The 22,093-nt window shown below is 36.2% G+C and overlaps 1 protein-coding gene and 1 non-coding gene across 2 annotated transcripts in view; one reads left to right on the top strand and one right to left on the bottom strand.

The window, feature by feature from the left end:
* Positions 1-22,093, bottom strand: part of Spock3 (SPARC (osteonectin), cwcv and kazal like domains proteoglycan 3) — a 466,472-nt gene that overhangs the window by 385,409 nt on the left and 58,970 nt on the right. The window lies entirely within an intron of this gene.
* On the top strand, positions 15,890-15,962 carry Trnak-cuu (transfer RNA lysine (anticodon CUU)). Its single transcript has one exon. It is a non-coding gene; the product is annotated as a tRNA-Lys (tRNA).

Here is a 22,093-nt window from a genome sequence, read left to right as displayed (position 1 = left end):
TGGTTGTTATTTAACAGTATCAAAAGTTTTCAGAGACTTCTCCAAAGTGATTGTACATTTTACACTCCCACGAGCTGAGAAATTTTGGAGTTCACCATCGCTCCTCTATCCTAGTCTTTTCCTGTCATTAGTCCTTTTAGTTTTTGACATCCAGTGGGTGTTTAATGGTGTCTCACTACGGCTGTCAGAATGACAATGTAAAAATTAGATGACTTCATGCCATTCCTCCTTTGAACACCTCAAGTGACTTGTTAGTTTCTTGCTGCTTTATAAATGAAAGATCCTTATCACCATACAGCTGTTCTCAAACCCCTGATATACACTGCACATGTGTCCATACATCTGGCATCACATTTGTCTGATTACTAACTCTACTGTTCTGTCTTCTATGTCTGAACTAAGGTTGTCTGAATTCACAGTGCTCTCCCATCTCTCTGAGCCATGATAAACGTCCCTTCTTTTCATTTGCACAACAACATTTGTTTGCTTGTTTGTTTTTGAAGCAGCGTCTCACTGTGTAGCCTTGGCTGACCTGGAACTTGCTGTGTAGATCAGCTGATCTTGAACTCATGGAGATCTTCCTCCTGTGCCCCTCACATGCGGGGATGAGAGGTGTGCCACCATTCCTGCCTAGGATAATATATTTTATTTGACGAGTTCAACTGGCCTTTCTCTTTAACCTTACTTGATTTCTCTATGTAAAGCTAGATTCTTCTTGTGTTTTTTACAGGATATGTTTTTAACTAAAGTCCTCTTTTTTATTTTAAATTTTATAGGTTTATAACTATTTTATATCAATGCCTTTACTGAGGACTATGGTATCCCTAAGAGCAGAATATATGGTTGGGTGATTAGTCATTTCATTCTAAACTCAAGGGCTGTAATCATCAATCAAAATGTTTCACAAAATAGAAAAAGGAACATGGTTACTATCATCAGTATTCGCCATTATAGGAAGTGTTTCCTTGTGTTTTACAAAGGATGAAGGAAGAAATATTTCTCATTACATATTTAATTTCTCAATATTGGCTCTAGAGCTAATGAAGAAAAAAGCTTTTTGCACACTTTCCAACATTTTAAAAAGTAGTTGATATAAGCTTAGTGTGAAAGAACATTGACTAACTTAAAATTAATACTATAGATGAAGCCATGTGTTTAGAATTTTTAGAGATAATTGGATCATGTTGAATAACTAATAATAATTTACTGAATTATGGCTTTAAGTTTTAGATACTTGATATATCATCTTGATCTTGTAAGTTACATACTAAATTGTTACTTTCATGATATTTAATCTTTAATTTAAAAAACTTAATTTTTATTAAGCAATTTATTTGTCAGACTTTATAATAAAGTTTTATGGAAATAGCAACTTTTATTCTCCTACAAAGCTTAATACATAGTTTTTTATAAAATATGTTATCTGAGTAAATATATCAGTGACTTGTTTAAATACCTATACTCTGATATAATCTTATTCCATGGGTTGCATAAATCTATGGATTTTTCTCTTCCCATGTTATACCTCTAAAACAAAAGGCTACAATGCTAGATACAAAATTTCTAGATATACTTACCTAGGACTAGCCAAAGAGTTCTGAAAGTCCAAAGAAAAAGCTTTGGTTATGAAACTCTCATACTGGGCTGGACAATCAAATGCAGTAGATGCTCTCAAAGTGAGGTGTGTGGTGTGTGGAAACCATTTCACAATTGTGAACTGGAGGACAATAAGCCAATGCACTTTATGCATGAAGCCCTCCTCATTGTCCCTGAGAACTTCTCTATGTGCCATGTGAGTCCCCAAGTGGAGGCTTATACAGCATAGTCTGCCTTGGGCTACTGCTTACTGGAACCCAGATTCAGGCCATAACAATCATGCTCCTATTATTGGAATTGGGAACTGGCATGGAGAAGTACCTACCAGTCTGCGCTGAACATCAAAATAGGACAATAAATATAGAGCTCGGTGGTGAGAATGCCAATGTTGTAAAAGTAGGTCATCAGAGAAAACAGGAAAAATAAGAATGAGATGCCAGTTCCTACCCTGCTTTAATGTTGCCATTAAATGTGTCCATGTCCTTCTAATATCACACATGCTAATCAGCGTACGGACATGGCTATTATGCTTGTTTCTAACAAATAACAACTTAATTCCATTTTCTGTTTGTGGTTTCTTCTTCTCAGTGGTATATGCCACCTGATAAGAATCGTGTCCAGAACACAGAAAATATTCCACAAATAATTGTAAAATAAATGAGTAAATATTAGCCTCATATTTGGCTCATTTCAAAAACATCAGATTTACTCCAGGGATATGCATTTTGCCATAGATGTATTGTCCCATTTCTACACTGTCTTAAAAAAAAAACTCATAAATAACTGGATCTTAAAGCATTTCAATAAAGGAAATAGTTCTGATGGGAAATTAAGCAAAGCAATATTATGTATACATTTAGAAATGATCTAAAATATTCAGGGCAATATGTCAACTAAATTCTTGGTTCATATTATTGAAATGTAATTGTGGTTGACAAACCAAAGTAATATATTACTTAAAAACTATGACAAAATGCATTTAGATATTAAATTACTCTCTGCATCTATGACTTTACATAAGCAGAAACAAGATTAGACCAAATACCAAAAATTGAGTCTGTTGGTACAGTATATAATACATAAGTTGAGGAGTGTTATTCAATTCAAATATGAATTTGTCAGTGAGAGCAAAAAACATATTATCAGGGATATTAAAATGAACATGACTTTTGCAATGAATGTGCTCACAATCTGTGATTAAGTCATTTTCTCTTCTGGGATCTAATTACACCTACTTTCAAATTTAAGTAAATAAGTACAGAAATGATAAAAAAACAAACAAATGCCAAAAACTTGTGTGGTTCTCTGTTTGATAAAGTGTAATATTTATCTCAAAGAATTGCTTTCAAACTCCTATGGTTCTTGTGGTCTCCACATATTGAAAGAAGAATACATAGTTGAGCATGATAAATCAAACAGTTTTATTTATGTCTGCTAATAAAAAGCTATGGGAATTTGGATGTCACTAAAATCAAAACCAATACCAAAAAGTCATATTTCACACAAATGTATTTGCCTTTGTGTATTTCCACAAAGAAAATTATTATATTATATTTCTTCTTAGTCTTTTCAATATCCGAACAAATTCTGTGAAAGCAGATCTTCTTGCCAATGGCAATTTATCAGACTGGACCAGAATAGCACCCATAAAATATCTCATATTCTCACAGAACCTGTGAAGTGATTGATTTAATCCAAACAACAAACCAGCAAAGAATAAGGAGGTTATTTTTATTAGCCCATTTCACAGCTGAAGAAATGGAGACTTATAAATCTTAACTAGCCTTTATAGATTCACAATATGTGATATTATGAAGAAAATACAGCAACTGTCAAGTCAACTTTTTCAGTATCAGTTGGTCAGCCCTAAAACATACACATACAGTCAATATTGAATAGAGATGCTTATATTTACATATTTATTAATGATTGTGTGAGTATGTAAACAATAGTAATTAAAGAAAATGATACCATGAATTTTGAAATGGAGCTTGTGATGGTATGGTGGTATGTATAGGAGAGTATGAAGGGAGAGATGGAAATATTTTAATTAAAAAGAAAATTAATTAATTCCCTCCTATACTGTGCTGCCTTTACCTAGCAGCACTGGCAACTCCCATTGATTGCTTCCATTTTATGTGTGTTTGACATTCTTTTTAAGTACACAAAGTTCATAGGAAAATTTCCAAAAAAATGTGTTATGATTCATATTTATTTAAGACTTTGTTGCCTCCTGGTTCCTTCTGCATGTCTCTGTGTGACATACCCACTAAGCCTCTTTATGTCATTCTGCCTCTTCTGTCTCCAACAGTCACTTCCTATCGGCATCATCTCTGTCCCTCCCCAGTGATATGCTCCTAACAAACACAGGTCCTTCATATTGGTGTGTCTTTTTTTTTTTTTTTTTTTTTTTTTTGGCTCATCTTCCACCAGACATTTTTAGAATGGCCTGATATTTGGTAATTAATTTGTAATTGCAATACTATTTCAGTGTAACGTCTTTCAGAACCTCCATGATTATATTACATCCTCTGAAGCCCTGTCCAGCTGCTAACTAGAATGGCATTTGGTTTCAAAACTTTGTTGAATCTGTTTATTCCTCAGATAAGTTTATTAGAAATGCAGATGTTGAAACTACCCATGTATTTTCCTCTGACAGAAATACACCAAGCAGAGAACAGAAATTCTCTTGTTTACTGCTACAATTTTAAAAATTCAAATGGATGATAACGATGAGTTACAAACAAATAACACAAAAAAAGAAACACTATCAAAAATGCTTTCTTTAAATGTCTTTTATCTATATCTACAGATGAAGTCCCTTTCATTTTCTCCATAGTCGGTGTTCTCTTGCCCCCTGCTCACTGGAATACTCGACACATCTGGATTTATTCAATTGAAGCAGCTGTGATTCCAATCCTAATGCCACAAATACTATCCTTTCTTCATTCTCGACACCTCTGTGACAGAACAGTAACACTTCTCTTCCCACCTCTGCCCCCCTCAGATTTCCATAATAAACAAAAAATTTTGTAGCGCTCAGCATACACTGTTTCCCATCAGGACGCTCATATACTTGCAAACCTTGATATTTTGATCAAATGTCCAGAAACCACCCAAGTTTCTTCAAGCATATTTTATTTTTTATTCTTATATAGTCCAATTGCTCATTTCATTTGAATGAATCTTTTTTGTAGTAATTATTTGCCTGCCTCATTATTTCCATGTACAGTATGCTCTTTGAAGGCAGGAAAAATTCTTTACTAATGGATCATTTCACTGATTAACATTTTGTTCTTAATCAAAGAATTAAATATCCATCTCTTGCGTGAGGAATCCATTTGAAAGGATCTGGACCTCAGGAGACTTTTTTGAAGACATTTTATATACACACCTAATTTAACCCTTGATTTGATTGAGACCATATTTACTAGGAGATTCCTAATCATAAATTTATTTTGATTTATTTAACAACAACAAAATAATAATGTAAACCAAAAACTATCACACTGAAGATAGACAATGCAAACGAACAGAAGGAGAGCACCAAGAAAATGTGCTAGAATCAGAGATTCACTCATTCACAATCTCAGGAGTCTCCAAAAAAATACTCAACTGAAATCTATAATATAAATGCAGAGAACCTAGTGCAGCCCCATGTATGCCCTGCGCTTGCTTCTTCAGTCTCAGTAAGTTCTATGAGCTTTGCTCGGTTGATTTAGAGAGCCTTGTTCTCCTGATTTCCTCTATCCCCTTTGGCTCCTACCCTCTTTCTGCCTCTTCTTCTGTGAGGGATCCCTGTGCTCTGGCGGGGGGAGGGACTTGATGGAGATATCTCATTTATTGCTGTGTGTTCCAAGGTCTCTCTTTTTGAATAATGTCTGGCTGGGGGTTTCTTTCTTATTCCCATCTGCTACAAGAGGAAGTTTCTTTGATGATGGATGATTAAGACACTGAGCTATGACTATAGCAGAATATCATTAGGAGTCATTTCATTGTTAATTTTCTTTTACTTTTGTTTTTTAGTCTAGTGGTGTTTGGTTTTATGATAGTTCTCCAGGCTATTTGATCTCTGGTTCTTGGTCACCCAAGCAGTGTTCTGTATGGGTTCTACCTCATGGAGAGGGCCTTAAGTCAAACTAGACATTGATTGATTACTTCCAAAAGCTACCATTGCACTAACATTTTTCAGTCACACAGATTTTAGACCAAAGGTTTTGTGGCTGTATTGGTGTTTACCTTTCTCTTTCAGTAGCCTACAGAGTACCTTCCTATACTAAAAACACGATGATAAGGGTGAAGGTTTTGTGCAGGCACCAGCTCAACTTCTCCATGTTCCATGAGATGTGTAGATGTTGTCTTCAGAAATGGGGCTTGGCTGTCCTTTTGTGGAAGGCAATCTATTATTTTGGCAACCACCTTGGTTTGGAAATTTCCATGGGACCCCTTTTGGCCAACAACTCCATTGGATACAACCCAGTCCAGTACTGGAAGTTTCATTTGGTGACAAAAGATGGGCAGTTGGGACTCTGCCTTTGTCATTATTTGAAGAACATTTGAAGAGTTCTTTAGGAACATCTTTATATACTTTAGGAAGTTTCCACTGCACTAGGCTTCTGTACCACCTTCCAAATGCCCCTCAAATCTAGTTGTCTCTCCTTAGCATATTCCCTCCCTCAAACCTATCTCCCTTCCCCTCCATACCTGATCCTCCTATTCGCATCCCCTCCATGCCCAGTCTACTGAAAAAATCTATTCTATTTTCCCCTCCCAGGAAATCTATCCATATGTCTCCACTAGTCTCTTCCTCTGTACCTGACCTCTTTGGTACTATGGATTGTTGCTTGACTATCATTTATTTAATGGATAATATCTACATGTAAAGGAATGCATATCATATTTATATTTCTGGGTCTGGGTTATTTTACTCAGCATGATTTTTTTTTCTTGTTTCATCCATTTGCCTGCAAATTTCATGACGTCATTTTTTTATTTACAAAATGAGCAATACTCCACTGTGTACCACATTTTCTTTAATCATTCTTCTGTTGAGGGAAATATGGGTTTATTTTTTTAGTTTCGGACTATAATGACTAGAGCAGCAATGAGCATGGTTGAGCAAATGTCTTTGTGGTAAGATGAAGCATGTTTTTGGTAAATTTCACAATAGCCTCAAACAACATAAAATATCTTGGGGTAACTCTAAAGACTTGCATGATAAAATCTTCAAGTCTTTGAAGAAAGAAATTGAGGACCTGTCCTCAGTGCATGTGCTGGCTGTTTGGAACCTGGGGCTTATACAGGGACACTTGGCTCAGCCTGGGAGGAGGGGACTGGACCTGCCTGGACTGAATCTACCAAGTTGAACTCAATCCTCAGCGGAGTCTTTGCCATGGAGGAGATGGGAATGGGTGGTAGGCTGAGGGGAAGGCAGCGGGGGCAGGAGGAAGGAGAACAAGGGAATCCATGGCTGATATGTAAAATTAAATTAAATTATAAAATAATGTTTTTTTTTTAAAAAGATGTCAAAAGATGGAAAGATCTCCCATGCTCATGGATCAGTAGGATTAACACAGTAAGAAAGGTCATACTACCAATATTAATCTATAGATTCATTGCAATCCCCATCAAAATTCCAACACAGACCTTGAAAGAACAATACCCATCTTTATATTAAAAAACACAAACAAACAAAAAATAACAGACTAGCTAATACAGTCCCAAATAATAATAATAAAATTTACTGGAGATCTCACTATTCCTGATTTATAGTTATACTACAAAGATACAGAAAAAAACAATATGGTATTGGCATAAGAACAAACATGTTAATCAGTAGAATGAAACTGAACACCAAGACATAAATCCACACACTCATGGATGCATGATATTATTTTTTTAATGTGGAAGCCAGAAATACACATTGGAAGAAATACAACATCTATAACAAATAGTGTTGGCCAATTGGATATCTGTATGAAGAATTCAAATAGATATATACTTACCATCCTGCACAAAACTCAAGTCCAAGTAGATCAAAGACCTCAATATAAAACCAGATACACTGAACCTGATAGAAGTTAAAGTAGGCAATAACCTTGAATTCACTGGCAGAGGAGAAAACTTTCTGAACAGAACATTCTTAGCATAGACACGATAAATATTTAATAAATAGTACCTCATGAAACTAAAGATCTGCTATTAAGTCAAAGCACACTTTCATTCAGTCAAAGCAGCAGTCTGCAGAATGGGATAATTTTTGACCAATTCCACATCTGATAGAAGACTAATAGCCAAAATATATAAAGAACTCAAGAAATGAGATATCAATAAAAGCAAATAATCAAATTAAAAGTAGGGTACAGATCTAAACAGTGAATTTTCAATAAAGGAAACTCAAATATCTTAGAAAGACTTGAAGAAATTTTCAACATCCTTAGCCATCTGGGAGATGCAAGTCAAAACTACTTTAAGATTCCATCTTACACCTGCCTGAATTGCTAAGATCAATAAAAAGGGCATCATGCATCCATTGATGGTGGAAGTGCAAACTTGTACAGTCACTATGGAAATCAGGTGGTCCCTCGGAAACATGGGGATCAATCTACCTCAAATCCAGCTGATTGTGAATTTCAATCTTTAGTGTACAGTAGTCAGCTTGATATGAAAAGTGAGAAAAATCTGAACATCAAGTGGATGTTCCACAATCAGAGAAACTGAATCAAGATAACTTATCATTATCAGTCTTAAAATTATTTATAAATATTTTATTACATTTGTTTATTGAGTGTGCTACCAAGTTAAAAAAAAAGTTTGAAAAGTATGATATTGAATCTTTGGCTATAGTTGAAAAATTTATTATAGAGAAAATGTTATTTCTTGTACAGTATTAGTCACATTTTATCATATTTACGTTCATGAATTGAGTTTTTGTAATGGACAGAAGCACCTGTTTAGAGTATTACAAGCTTCTCATTGATATTATGTGTGAATCAAAACTGCAAAGGGGGAGCAGTAGAAAACAGTTACTATGAACAAAGAATGGAAAAATAATGGATGGAGGAACTTTATCTGGGGAGGCAAGATGGAGATAGTGATAAGGGATAAAGAACACAGGGGTGATTTTTAGAAAGCATGAAAAAATCATTTTATGTTTACATATATGTGTGCATGTGTTCATGCACAAATTATTAAGGTATAACATGGGTGGTAACGCTCCCTCCAAGTGCCATATGACAAAAACCCTGGTAGAGACAAAAGGCCAATTACCAAACATGGCAACCATTCATCATCCAGTAATCTGTCAGAGATTAGGAGTCTCCCCAAATAATCCTAAATATGAGCTGAATAAGAATGATATCAATGAATATATCAAACTGGACAGAGAAAAGCTCATGAGGCCTTAACTCTGTTCAACAAACTATAGGCAACTGAGGAAAGCTGGAAACAGAAGAACAGAAGAAGTACCCTTCCCTAGTGAAAAACACATGAATTGGTTGTTTGGTGCCAAACTGTCATCCCTGAAAGCATACATACAAGGAACATTATATGGACTCAGTAGGTTATGTTTAGGAATGCATATTCATATACATATGCATGTATGCATATAATAACAGTAGGAAAAGTCTATGAATTTGAGAGTGGAGAGGGGTCTATGGAAGGGTTTGGAGGAAGGAAGGGAGAAATGTAATTAAATTATAAACTCAAAAATAAAACAGGAAAATAAATAATATTTGCTATTGCTGCTACTATTGGTTGCTTCTAAAAACTAAAAGTAAGTTCCTCTTGCTGAAGACACCACACACTTTAGACACACACAGGAATCAGAGGAAATATGTTGGAATTGATCTGGAAAACTCTGTTCTGGTAACTGGATCCTATAGAATAAGAAGGTGTTAAACAAGTAGCCAAGGGAGAGGAGCAATTGGTAATCTTCCCCAACTATACAATCTTTGAACCAAAACAATGACTGGACTGGCAAAATATCTGCAGATCTACAACAACTGCACTTGTGTCTTGGGTAACTAATAGCTGTCTAATTGGATTTAAGGTCCACTCAATAAGAGACATGGCTTGAATTAAAAAGCTGGCCAATGGCTGGAGAAGTCATAGACCCAGAAAAGAACCTTAGGAGAACTGCCATTCTCCTAAGCTAATACAATTTCAAACTGTATTCTGAATAGATAACTTTATTCCCACAGATAAATGTGGTTCCCCATGCTCATCAAATAAGCTTCTTTTTGCAGCTGATTGAGACAAAGATCTGTAGTGGTCAAATTACAGAGAATAAGTGATGGTGGATTGCCCAACCCCAACTGATAAATCTCCAACCAACTTCCACATCCCAGTTTCTGGGAAAAACATGGAAAATGAGGCAGAAAGATTCTAAGAGCCAAAAGTCCAAGAAGTCTGCTGTGAGATAGTGTCTCCTGTATATATCAGAGAACTGCACCCTTGACCTCATGACAATATGGTTGCCTGTGTAAGAGGAGGATAGTGACAAAAGAAGCTGATGTGTTAATATGGAAAGGGGAAATTCCACACAGTCCCACCCCTAGATGGAGAGATACAGAGGATTCAATATCTACTCAGGGAAGAATAAACACTTTTCTCTAGGGATGATATCCCACACAGATTGTCCAAGCCCAAGCAGTCAGCCTTCAACACATCTCCATGTGAGCAAGATAAATATACTCAATAGATTACCTATATATGCATATATACACATATATACATATATCTGTATAGATTGATACACACATATTTGTTTATCTGTATTAATAATTATGGAGGAGATCAGCCATTTGGAAAGGCTTTTATACATGGGGAGTTGTAGGAGGGAGATTGACGGCAGAAATGCTACAGTTACAATGCTCATTTATGAAGATCTCAAAATAAATAAAATTATTAAATAAAAATAGTCTTCTGAAATCATGGTTCTTTCTCATGATGTAGTTTGTGAAAGAGTGCCCCCTTGTGATTTCTAAACTTCAAACAGCACCAGGAGATACTAATTAAAATTAAACAAACAAATCTATCACTCATAAAATGTAATGATAAATCTGGGTCTGTAATAATACTTACTTTGAACCTGATGCAGGAAGTTTATAATCCACAGGCAATATGGACTATAGAACAAGATTAAGGCTGGCTTAGACAATTTACAGATAAACTTTCTAAATTTAGGCATAGAAAAGTAGCTAGGGTTTATAGTTCAGTGGTGAATCCTGGCTTCATGAGGCTCTGTATTCAATTCCAGTACCAAAAAATTAAATTAATATGAAAAAAATGCACATATAACCAGTTGTCTGAACTTAATTTGTATAAACTCCATGTATACTAGTAGTCTTCATAATTCTTGTTTGATTATATTTTGCAATTACAGATGAACTTCAATCATACATAAAATTATATCCAACTTTATTAAAGACAAACTTGTAAAAGTAAAACTAGAAAATTTCTAGAGTAAAAGATCTCAATAAATGCCTGTGATTTTATTTTAGGTAAATATTTGGCGAATCAAATGCCAAGAGCACAGTTGTCACAGTAAACATCTAAATGCCAATTTAGATTTCCAGTTATTTGTTGAACAAAACAATGGTAGCGGCTGTGGTTTTCTGCACAACAGTGGGCACATTGACATTTCATCCTGGATTAGAGGCCCATGAGGTCACACCACTCTCTGGGGGGACAATCGACAGTTAATGGTTCTCAGGGAAGGTAGTGTCATTTTCTTCAGTGGTATAGTTAAGTGGTCCCGTGAATAGCCTCCACTGAAGCTTGACAAGAAACTCTAATTGAGCTCAGTGAGTCATACAGAAGAGAAAGTCGTGAAAGCCAGAGGGGAACTTGTACAAAGGAGGGTTACAGCATGTGAGGGAGGTGTAAGAATATTTGCCAATCACATATCTGTTGAAGAATTTCTGAATACATTAAAACATCAAAATTTAATAAGAATAATTATGAACAAGGACTAAATAGAAAAATCTTCAGACAAATTACCGAAGAACCTATACACATGACAAGTATGTCATTAATCATTAGAGAAATGTACACTGGAATCCAGTGAAGTACTACTCTGTTTCTTCGTGGTGCTTACAAAACAGACACATTTCTGGAAGGAATTCGAAATCATTCTTTAGATGATCTTTGAACAGGAGTTACTTAGCAACCACTGATGTAGCATGATCAGAAATCACAACTTACTATTTTATATACAGACTATTGTATCAAGTTAAACACACAAATAACATAAAAAGATTAATAGGTGGAAGATATATCAATGTGGGTTATGTCTATAATAGGTAAATACATAATAGATACACACACACATACACACACACGTGTATGAGAGAGAGAGAGAGATTTCTATTCTTCTAGAGTAAACAGTTGAATCAATATGCTTATCTAAATTTGAGACTACAAATAGCCAAAGAAATACCTGTGAAGGTTAATACTAAATTCATTATCATACATATTAATCCTGTAAATTCAGTGTTTGTTAAAATTCAAAAATATGTTTCTCTTTGGTCCTGAGAATCAAAGAAGTCTTGCTACTTTATTTACACTAAATTCTGTAACCAGCATTTTTCATAAGGAGTTTCGAGGAGTAATTGTTGGTAACATTTTAAAGAATGCCAGCTGGGTATGAAGTCAATGCAAAAAATAAATATATTCTTTGTGTGTGGATAAACTGTAACTTTTAGGACTTCTCAAATCAATATTCTTGAAAAATCATGAAATAACCTGAGGGGTCTCCTCAGAGTCATAAATAATATTGAATTAGTGTCACTAGTATATACAGGTACTTGTGTGGTTGACCCTGTACCACAGCAATATCATAGTTACAAACTGTTAATTTTTAGTAAGTGTGGGGGGCCTAAAACAGCTTGACTACACAGCTGCCATGACAGACTTACTGGCAGGTACCACCCAGTCCCCAGAAAAAACCATAAACTGACCCCACTCAGGGAGGACCAGCATCTAAGGGGAAATACCTGACATTCCAAACATTCCCAGCACACACCTATACCCCTAAACAAATGTCAGCCAATTAGTGTCCTGAATCCTGGAAATTCTCTCACTCCAACCTCTGCCATGATAAAAAAAAAACAAAAAAAAAAAACAACCTACCCCATCCAGTATCGGGGCTCTCTGCTCTCACTGCTGTGTTGGACAGACAAAGAGACCATGCTCTGAGATCGAAATAAAGGCTTTTTGCTTTTATATATGGGATTTGGCCTCCGTGGTGGTCTTTTGGGGGTCCCCGCCATCTGGGCTTAACAGTAAGTGGAAGAGGAAAGATCTGTGTTTCATTTTCTTTTTCTTCTTCTAGTTGTTGAGATTATCCTATAATTGCACCATTTATCCCATCCTCTACTTCCTACAGACCTTTCCACGCAGTCCTCATTGGTCTGTTTCAAATTTATGACCTCTTTTCTTCTTGCATTAATTGTTATTACACACACATGCACACACACACACACACACATGTACACATGAACACACACACACACACACACACACACACACACGTATACATGAACATGTGCACATTCTCATATACAAGTGATATGATAACCTGGTATTGGCTAACCAAGTGATGTGCCTGTCCCTAGGGGAGAGTATGCCTCTCACTCTCGGTCAGCATTGCTAAGCTGCCTGTAGTTCTTCGGGCTGGATTGTTTTTTAAGCTCAGACCCAGCCCCCTTCCACACTAGCTGTGTAATATGTTAGTTTTAAGCACAATCTTAAGTAAAAGATAAATACTGTCATCCTGGAATTCTTGTTTCCAAGGGTGTGACATTCCACAACCCTTGTTCATAGTGTGTTCTAGGAATTTAGTCAAATGTAATCTCATTTCTGTGTCCATGGTGAAAATTGGCATATTTAGTGACATACCTGTTATAGTCTACATGAGAAAATTTGTTCACTCCAACACAGTTTTATTGAATGGAAAAAAAGTTAGGATGGCTTCGATTTCCTCAGTTGATGGTTATTAGTAATGATGTCATTTAATAATCAATCTCTCGGTAGCCATCAAAACTGTTGTTCCACTTTGCTGTGTTTATCATATACCTATTTCATATATATACATTTTTATATGGTGATGTTTTTTTGAAGTGGATATTATGTCTAACATCCCTAGGAGATTTAGTTTTAATTGATTTTTTTTAATATAGACTAAAATTATAAACCTAATACAATTAACAATAAAATTAGGAGAAATGACAGTTGAAGCTGTTAAGCATAACAATAAGAGAAGACAGAACTATTTATAATTCAATGACTACATTCTTTTGTCTACTTTTTATGTATTTTATCCCTCCTATGCTAATAGACAAAGAGAAAGAAAAAGAGAACAATGCAAGAATGGTCATTATTGGGAATGGATTTAAAAAGATGCTTCAGTGGACAGAGGCACTTGACCCATGGGCTTGCTGACCTATCTTCCATTCCTGGAACTAAATAAAGGAGAAAACCAATCCAGAGTTTGCCTCTGACCTCCATACCTGAGCCACAGTACACATGTCCTCACATATGCTATCACACACACACACACACACACACACAGAGAGAGAGAGAGAGAGAGAGAGAGAGAGAGAGAGAGAGAGAGAGAGAGAGAGATATTGGTGAAATTATTAAGGCCACTCCACGTAGATAAAAGGAGATTTATTTAATGGCGTAACTTACAAATTAAGGGATAGGTAGGTCGCGGAGTCTGGGGAAGGTGTATCGCAGTCCAGCGGTGTTCTCTGGAGCTCTGCTTGGTACACCTCTCTAGTCCAGGGTCCCGCAACAGAGAGAGCGCCAGCCGATCCAGATCTCGGGTCCCCAGGCGCCTCCTTTCGCCCCGCCTTGTAGGCGTGACAGTTGCCGAAGTCTCAATGGGGGTTGGAACTTACAGATCAAAGCTGGAATGGCTACCCACTACATCTCCCCCTTTTTGTCTAAATAAGAAAGTTCTAACCTAATACAAGACTATATACAAAGGAATGGTTATCAAATATAGTCCAGGAATAATGAGGGATAATGACCTAGATAAGATGGAACTACAACCAATGCAAACAATATCAAGCAAGAAACACATACTATTATCCAGAGAAGTATAGAGCATAGGTAAATGGCATGTTACAAAGATCATTCCAAAAGGTGTCCTATCCTAAAGAACCTGAATCTAATACTTAATATGTTCTATCTACTAGGTTGTAACTATAACTGCTAGTCTTCAATCCCATCAAAGACCTGAGAAGGAATATAATGGTACCTGAGAAATGGTAGATGGATGCAAGCAACTTTCGGGAATCTTGCGAGAGTAGACGGAGACAGCTGGCAGCCTGGACAGTCACCTAATGTTTCTCAGCATTGTTGGTGCATTCAAATTGGCTACAGGCCTAAAGTATCTGACAGACCATTTTCAGAAGCAGGAATTCTGAAAGACCATCTTACCCTGTCTTAGCAGAGTACAGTGGTCGCTTTCCTTGTGTCCCGCTTGTCCAGAAAGGATAGCATTGCATTAGTACTGTCAGCCGTCGAGGCAAGGGCAGTTCTTTGCCCAGTAGGCCATTTTGTGCCAAGAAGACAAACTTCCAAATGGAAATGTCTTAGAAGCCCAACATTCTCTCGGGATCAAATTGGTGCAGCCAGGAGCAATTATGTCTCACATCAACAGAATTCTAAGTTATTTAAATGCCATATTCTCTAGGTCTATGAAGTGTTTGAAGATTACCTGTCCATCTGACCTATGTATCTGTAAATCTGGATAACCTAACTAACGTAACTATAGAGATGACAAGCATAGGTGACTATAAATCTATAAGTCTTATCTACCGAAATAACCTAAGGACTAAGGCTTCACGTAAACAAGGTAAACAGTCTATAAGCAAGTGTATGGTAAAGAACGATGACTTCAAAATTGTGACAATACACAAGATGTTATAACAGAGGTAGGAGTATATAGTGCAATATGCAATATGACAATAATCTTAAATATATATCGATATTTATAACAGAGGTAGGAGTATGTAGTGTGATATGCAATATGACAATAATCTTAAATACATATCAATATACCGAATATCCTAAACAGAAGTAGAACCTACATAAAGTATGACAGATATAAATTTACATTTGTATCAATATACAAGTATTTCAAATAAGAGTAGAAATATATGTACATTATAACAAATATAGTTCTGTATTTGTATCAATATACAAATTATCTTAGACAGGAATATAAAAATAGTTTACATTTGTATCAACATATAAGAATCCATAACAGTGCAAATTACAGGCCCGGCTAGCTCAGTCGGTAGAGCATGAGACTCTTAATCTCAGGGTCGTGGGTTCGTGCCCCACGTTGGGCGCCAGATATTGGTGAAATTATTAAGGCCACTCCACGTAGATAAAAGGAGATTTATTTAATGGCGTAACTTACAAATTAAGGGATAGGTAGGTCGCGGAGTCTGGGGAAGGTGTATCGCAGTCCAGCGGTGTTCTCTGGAGCTCTGCTTGGTACACCTCTCTAGTCCAGGGTCCCGCAACAGAGAGAGCGCCAGCCGATCCAGATCTCGGGTCCCCAGGCGCCTCCTTTCGCCCCGCCTTGTAGGCGTGACAGTTGCCGAAGTCTCAATGGGGGTTGGAACTTACAGATCAAAGCTGGAATGGCTACCCACTACAGAGAGAGAGAGAGAGAGTGCTAGGAACACATATAATAATAAATATTTTCATCACATTTTTAGTTCTTTGAGAATTTCTTAAGATGTATCTTGATCAAATCCATCGTCTCCTCTGATTTCTCCCATATCCACTCCCCTTCCCTACGCACCGAACTTTGTGTGTGTGTGTGTGTGGGGGGGTGCTTGTTGTTGTTATTAAAGACATCAAGTAAACTTGGTGCTGCCGTGTGTCACATTCCACTGGAGCTTGTGCAACTCACTGGGGGTCATATTACTAAAGGAAACTGATTGTTCCTTTCCCAGTATCTATCAATTGCCAACAGCTTTTTAGATAGGGGTGGGGCTTCATGTCCAACTCCACTAATCATTTTGTGATTCCAGCTTGAGCTTGCACAAGTCTCAAACATAAACTCTCTCAGTCAGCTACTATGAATTCACATGTACAATGTCCTTACTGTGTCCAGAAAACACTGATTTCCTAGTAGTCACTCAGTAATTTTGGTTCTTAAAACCTTTCTACCACTATTCTGTGATAGGAAATGCAAAAAGAGGCCTCTCTGATGAGGGCTAAGAAATCCACTAATCTTAGGTATTTGTCATTAGACAAATGTTCTTCTCTAATGTAAGTTCTTCTCTAGGGACTATGACTTGTCAATTTGTTGCCAGATACACATTTCAACTTTTGGAACACACATCCCATGCAACTTTACTAGACGCCAGAGTGGTTCAAGGGACCCCAGGTAAGACACTGCCCACCACCTGCTAACATTTCTTAAAGCCCACCCAACATCCCAGACTGCACCTCCCTCCCCAGTCTCCAGATCACAGCCACAACTTCAGAAGAAGACTTCTGCTTTAGGCAAGGCCAGACTGGATTGAGGGATTCTAGAAGACTTCAGCTTTACTGAACGATAGTCAAGATCTAGGAACACCAGACTCCAAAAATCCCACTGGAGACACCTTACTGGACCTGAAGACTTGCTAGTCACCAGAATGCTTGACTACTTAGGCCAGAAGACCAGAGAGGAAAGAGAAACCAAGGAACAAAACACCCATTCAATAAAGATAAATGCAGGAATCAATATCTAGAACTATAATCATCCCTAATTCACATGTATAAATGCCAGTGTAAGAACAGAATCAATAACAGAAAGGGCAATATGACACCACCCAAATCCAGCTATCCAACAACAACAAGATCTGAACAATCCAACACAGCTGAAGCACAAGAAAACTACCATAAAAATAGCTCTATGAAGATGATGGAGGTTCTTAAAGAGGAAATGAAAAACTCCTTTAAAGAAACTGAGAAAAATGGATAAAATCAATCAATCCTGAAAAGAATGCCAAGAAAGCAAAACAAACAAACAAACAGGTGAAGGAAACAGTTCAAGACCTGAATATGGAAATAGAAGCAATAAAGAAAATACAAACTGAGGGAATCCTGGAAATGGAAAATCTGGGTAAATGAACAGGAACTACAGATGCAAGCATCACCAACAGAATACAAGTGATGGAAGAGAGAATCTCAGGCATTGAAGACACAATAGGGCATATAGATTCATCAGTCAAAGAAAATTTTAAATCTGAAAAATTCCTAACAAAAGTCATCCAGGAAATCTGGGACATCATTGAAATACCAAATCTATGAATAATAGAAATAGAAGAAGGAGAAGAATCGCAGCTCAAAAACCCAGAGAATATGTTTCAAAAAATCATAGAAGAAAATATTCCCAACCTGAAGAAGGGCATACCTAGAAAGGTAAAAGAAGCTTATAGAACACCAAATAGATTGTATTTGAAAAGGAAATTCCCATACCACAAAATAATCAAAACATTAAACATACAGAACAAAGAATATTAAAGAAACAGGGGGGAAAGGCCATGAAACAAATAAAGGCACATCTATTAAAATCATACCCAACTTCTTAACAGAGACTACAAAATGCAGAAGGGTCTTGGCTGATTTCTTGCACACTCTAAGAAATGACAGATGCCAGCCCAAACTACTATATCCAGCAAAACTGTTAATCATCAAAGATGAATAAAACAATATATTTCATGACAAGTTACAATTTAAACAACATCTATCCACAAATCTAGTTCTATAGAGGTACTAGAAGGAAAACTCAAACCTAAGAAGTTAACAACACCCATGAAAACACAAGGAATAGATAATCTCTACACTAACAAAACCCAAAGAAGGGAAACACACACACACACACACACACACACACACACACACACACACACACACACATTACTAGCACTACCATCACCAACAACAAAATAACAGAAATTAACAATCATTAGTCATGAGTATCCCTCAATATCAATGGACAATTGACTCAATTTGCCAATGAAAAGATGCAGGCTAACAGAACAGATATGAAAACAAGATCCATCATTCTGCTGCATACAAGAAACATCTCAACATCAAAGATGGATGTTATCTCAGGAGAAAGGGTTGGAAAAATATTTTCCAACCAAACAGACCTGCAAAGCAAGCCTGTGAAACAATTGTAATACCTAAGAAAATAGACTTTGAACGAAAATTAATCAAAAGAAATGGGAAAGGGTATTTCATACTCTTCAAAGGAAAAAGTTCACCAAGATGCTGTCTCAATTCTGAACATCTAGCCCCAAATGTAAGGGCATCCACATTTGTAAAAGAAACATTACTAAAGTTTAATTTGCCCATCAATCTCAACACAATAATAGTGGGAGACTTCAGCACCCCACTTTTACCAATGTACAGGTCATCCAGACAGGAACTAAACAAAGAAATAATGGAGCTAACAAACTTTATGACTCAAATGGACCTAATAGATATCTACAGAAAATTTTACCCAAACAACAAAGAATATATCTTCTTCTCAGTGCCTTGTGGAACCTTCTCCAAAATTGACCATATAGCTCACCAGAAAGCAAGGCTCAACAGATATAAAAAAAATTAAAATAACCCCCTGTATCATTAGACCACTACGAATTAAAGCTGGATTTTGACAACAGAATGCCTACAAACAGAATGCCTACAAACTCATGGAAACTGAACAACTCTCTACTGAATCAACACTGGGTCAAAGAAGACATAAAGAAATAAATTAAAGACTTCCTAGAATTCAATGAAAATGGATGCACAACATACCCAAACTTATGGGACATAATGAAAGCAGTGCTAAGAAAAAAGTTTGTGACACTGAATGTCTTCATGAAGAATTTGGAGAAATCTCATACTAGTGACTGAACAACACACCTGCAAGCTCTAAAACCAAATGATGCTAACACACCCAAGAGGAGTAGACAGAAGGTAATAATCAAACTGAGGGCTGAAATCAATAAAATAGTAACAAACAGAACAATACAAAGAATCACTTAATCAAAGAGCTGGTTCTTTGAGAAAATCCACAAAACAGACCACCACTTATCCAAACTACCAAAAGGACACAGAGAGAATATCCAAATTAACAAAACTAGAAACAAAAAAGGGGACACAACAGGCTCCAAGGAAATCTATTGACTCCTTAGGTCTTACTTCAAAAATCTGTGCTCCACAAAATTGGAAAATCTGAAAGAAATGGTAATTTTCTCAATAGATTCCACTTACCAAAGTTAAATCAAGATCAGATAAACAATTTAAATGGACCTATAACTCCTAAGGAAATAGAAATTAACAGTCATTAAAAGTCTCCCAATCAAAAAAAAAAAAACAAAAAAACAAACAAAAAAAAAGCCCAGAGCCAGATGATTTGAATGTAGAGTTCTACTAGATTTTCCAAGAAGAGCTAATACCAATATCTTTTAAATTATTCTACAATATAGAAACAGAAGAAACATTGCCAAATTCTTTCTATAAGGCCACAGTCACCCTGATGCCAAAACCACACAAAGACTCAGCAAAGAAAGAGAATTACATACCAATTTCACTCATGAACGTTGTTGCAAAAATACTCAGTAAAATAATGGCAAACCAAATACAAGAACAGATCTAAAAGATCATCTACCACGATGAAGTTGACTGCATCCCAGAGATGCAGGAATGTTCAGCATATGAAAATCTGTCAATGAAATTAACCATATAAACAAAATGAAAGAAAAAATTCACATGATCATCTCATCAGATGCTAAAAATGCCTTTGATAAAATTCAACACCTCTTCATGATAAAAGTCTTAGAGAGATCAAGGATAAGAGGGACATACCTAAACATAGTAAAAGCAATTACAGTAAGGCAATTGTCAACATCAAATTAAATGAAGAAAAACTCAAAGCAATTCCACTAAAATCAGTAACAAAACAAGGCTGTCTACTCTCTTCATATCTGTTCAATATAGTATTTGAAGTTCTATGTATAGCAATAAGACAACTAAAGGAAATCAAGGGGATACAATTCAGAAAGGAAGAAGTCAATATATCATTATTTGCAGATGATATAATAGTATACATAAGCAGCCACAAAAATTCAATAAGGGAACTCCTACAGCTGATAAACACCTTCAATCAGGTGGCTGAATACAAAATTAATGCAAAAAATCAATTGCCCTCCTATATATGAATGATAAACAGGCTTAGAAAGAAATCAGGGACTCACCACCCTTTATAATATCCACAAATAATACAAAATATCATGGTGTAACTCTAACTAAGCAAGTGAAAGACTTGCATGGCAATAACTTTAAGTCTTTGAAAAAATATATTGGAGAAGATATGAGACTGAGATAAAGGAAAGATCTCCCCTGCTCATGAACTGTAGGTTCAACATAGTGAAAATGGCAGTCTTACCAAAAGCAACCTATAGATTTAAAGCAATTCCAATTAAAATCCTAACATAATTCTTTTTGTTGTTGTTGTTTTGTTTTTTTGTTTTTTTTGTTTTTTTTTTTTTTTTGAGACAGGGTTTCTCCGTGTAGCTTTGCGCCTTTCCTGGAACTCACTTGGTAGCCCAGGCTGGCCTCTAACTCACAGAGATCCGCCTGGCTCTGCCTCCCGAGTGCTGGGATTAAAGGCGTGCGCCGCCACCACCGCCTGCTACATAATTCTTTATAGATCTTGAAAGAACAATACTCAACTTCATATGGAAAAACACAAAACTCAAAATAGCTAAAACCATCCTATATAATAAAAGAACTACAGAAGTCATCACCATCCCTGATTTCAAGCTCTACTACAGACATAAAGTAATAAAAGCTGGATGGAATTGGCATAAAAACAGACAGGTGGATCAAGGAAATAAAATCAAAGACCCAGATGTAAATACAAACACCTATTGACACCTGATTTTTAACAGAGAAGCCAAAATCAAACAATTAAAAGACTAAAGCATCTTCTACAAATGTTATAACTGGATGTCTACATGTAGAAGAATGCAAATAGAAACATATCTATTGCCTTGCAAATAATTCAAGTCTAGGTGGATAAAAGAACTCAACATAAATCACGGTATACTAAACCTGATGGAAAAGAAAGTGGGAAGTGGTCTTGAACACATTGGCATAGGAGACAACTTCCTGAACAGGATACCAATATCACAGATACTAAGATTAATACTCAATAAATGGTACCTCATAAGACTGAAAAGTTTCTCTAAGGCAAAGAAAACTATCAACAAGACAAAACGGCAGCCTACAAAATGGAAAAAGAATTTCACCCACCCATCTGACATAGGGCTGATTTCCAAAATATATAAAGAACTTAAGGAACTAGACATTAACAAACCAAATAATCATATTTAAAATGAGGGACAGCTCTAAACAGAGAATTTTTAACAGAGGAAGAATCTCAAATGACCAAGAAACACTTAAAGAAATGTTCAACATCCTT

Source organism: Peromyscus californicus, unplaced genomic scaffold (assembly GCF_007827085.1).
Source record: "Peromyscus californicus insignis strain IS unplaced genomic scaffold, ASM782708v3 Scaffold_23__1_contigs__length_62951481, whole genome shotgun sequence".
Taxonomy (NCBI): domain Eukaryota; kingdom Metazoa; phylum Chordata; class Mammalia; order Rodentia; family Cricetidae; genus Peromyscus; species Peromyscus californicus.
Note: the sequence above shows the minus strand (reverse complement) of the source record. Positions and strands in the feature narration are given on the sequence as shown.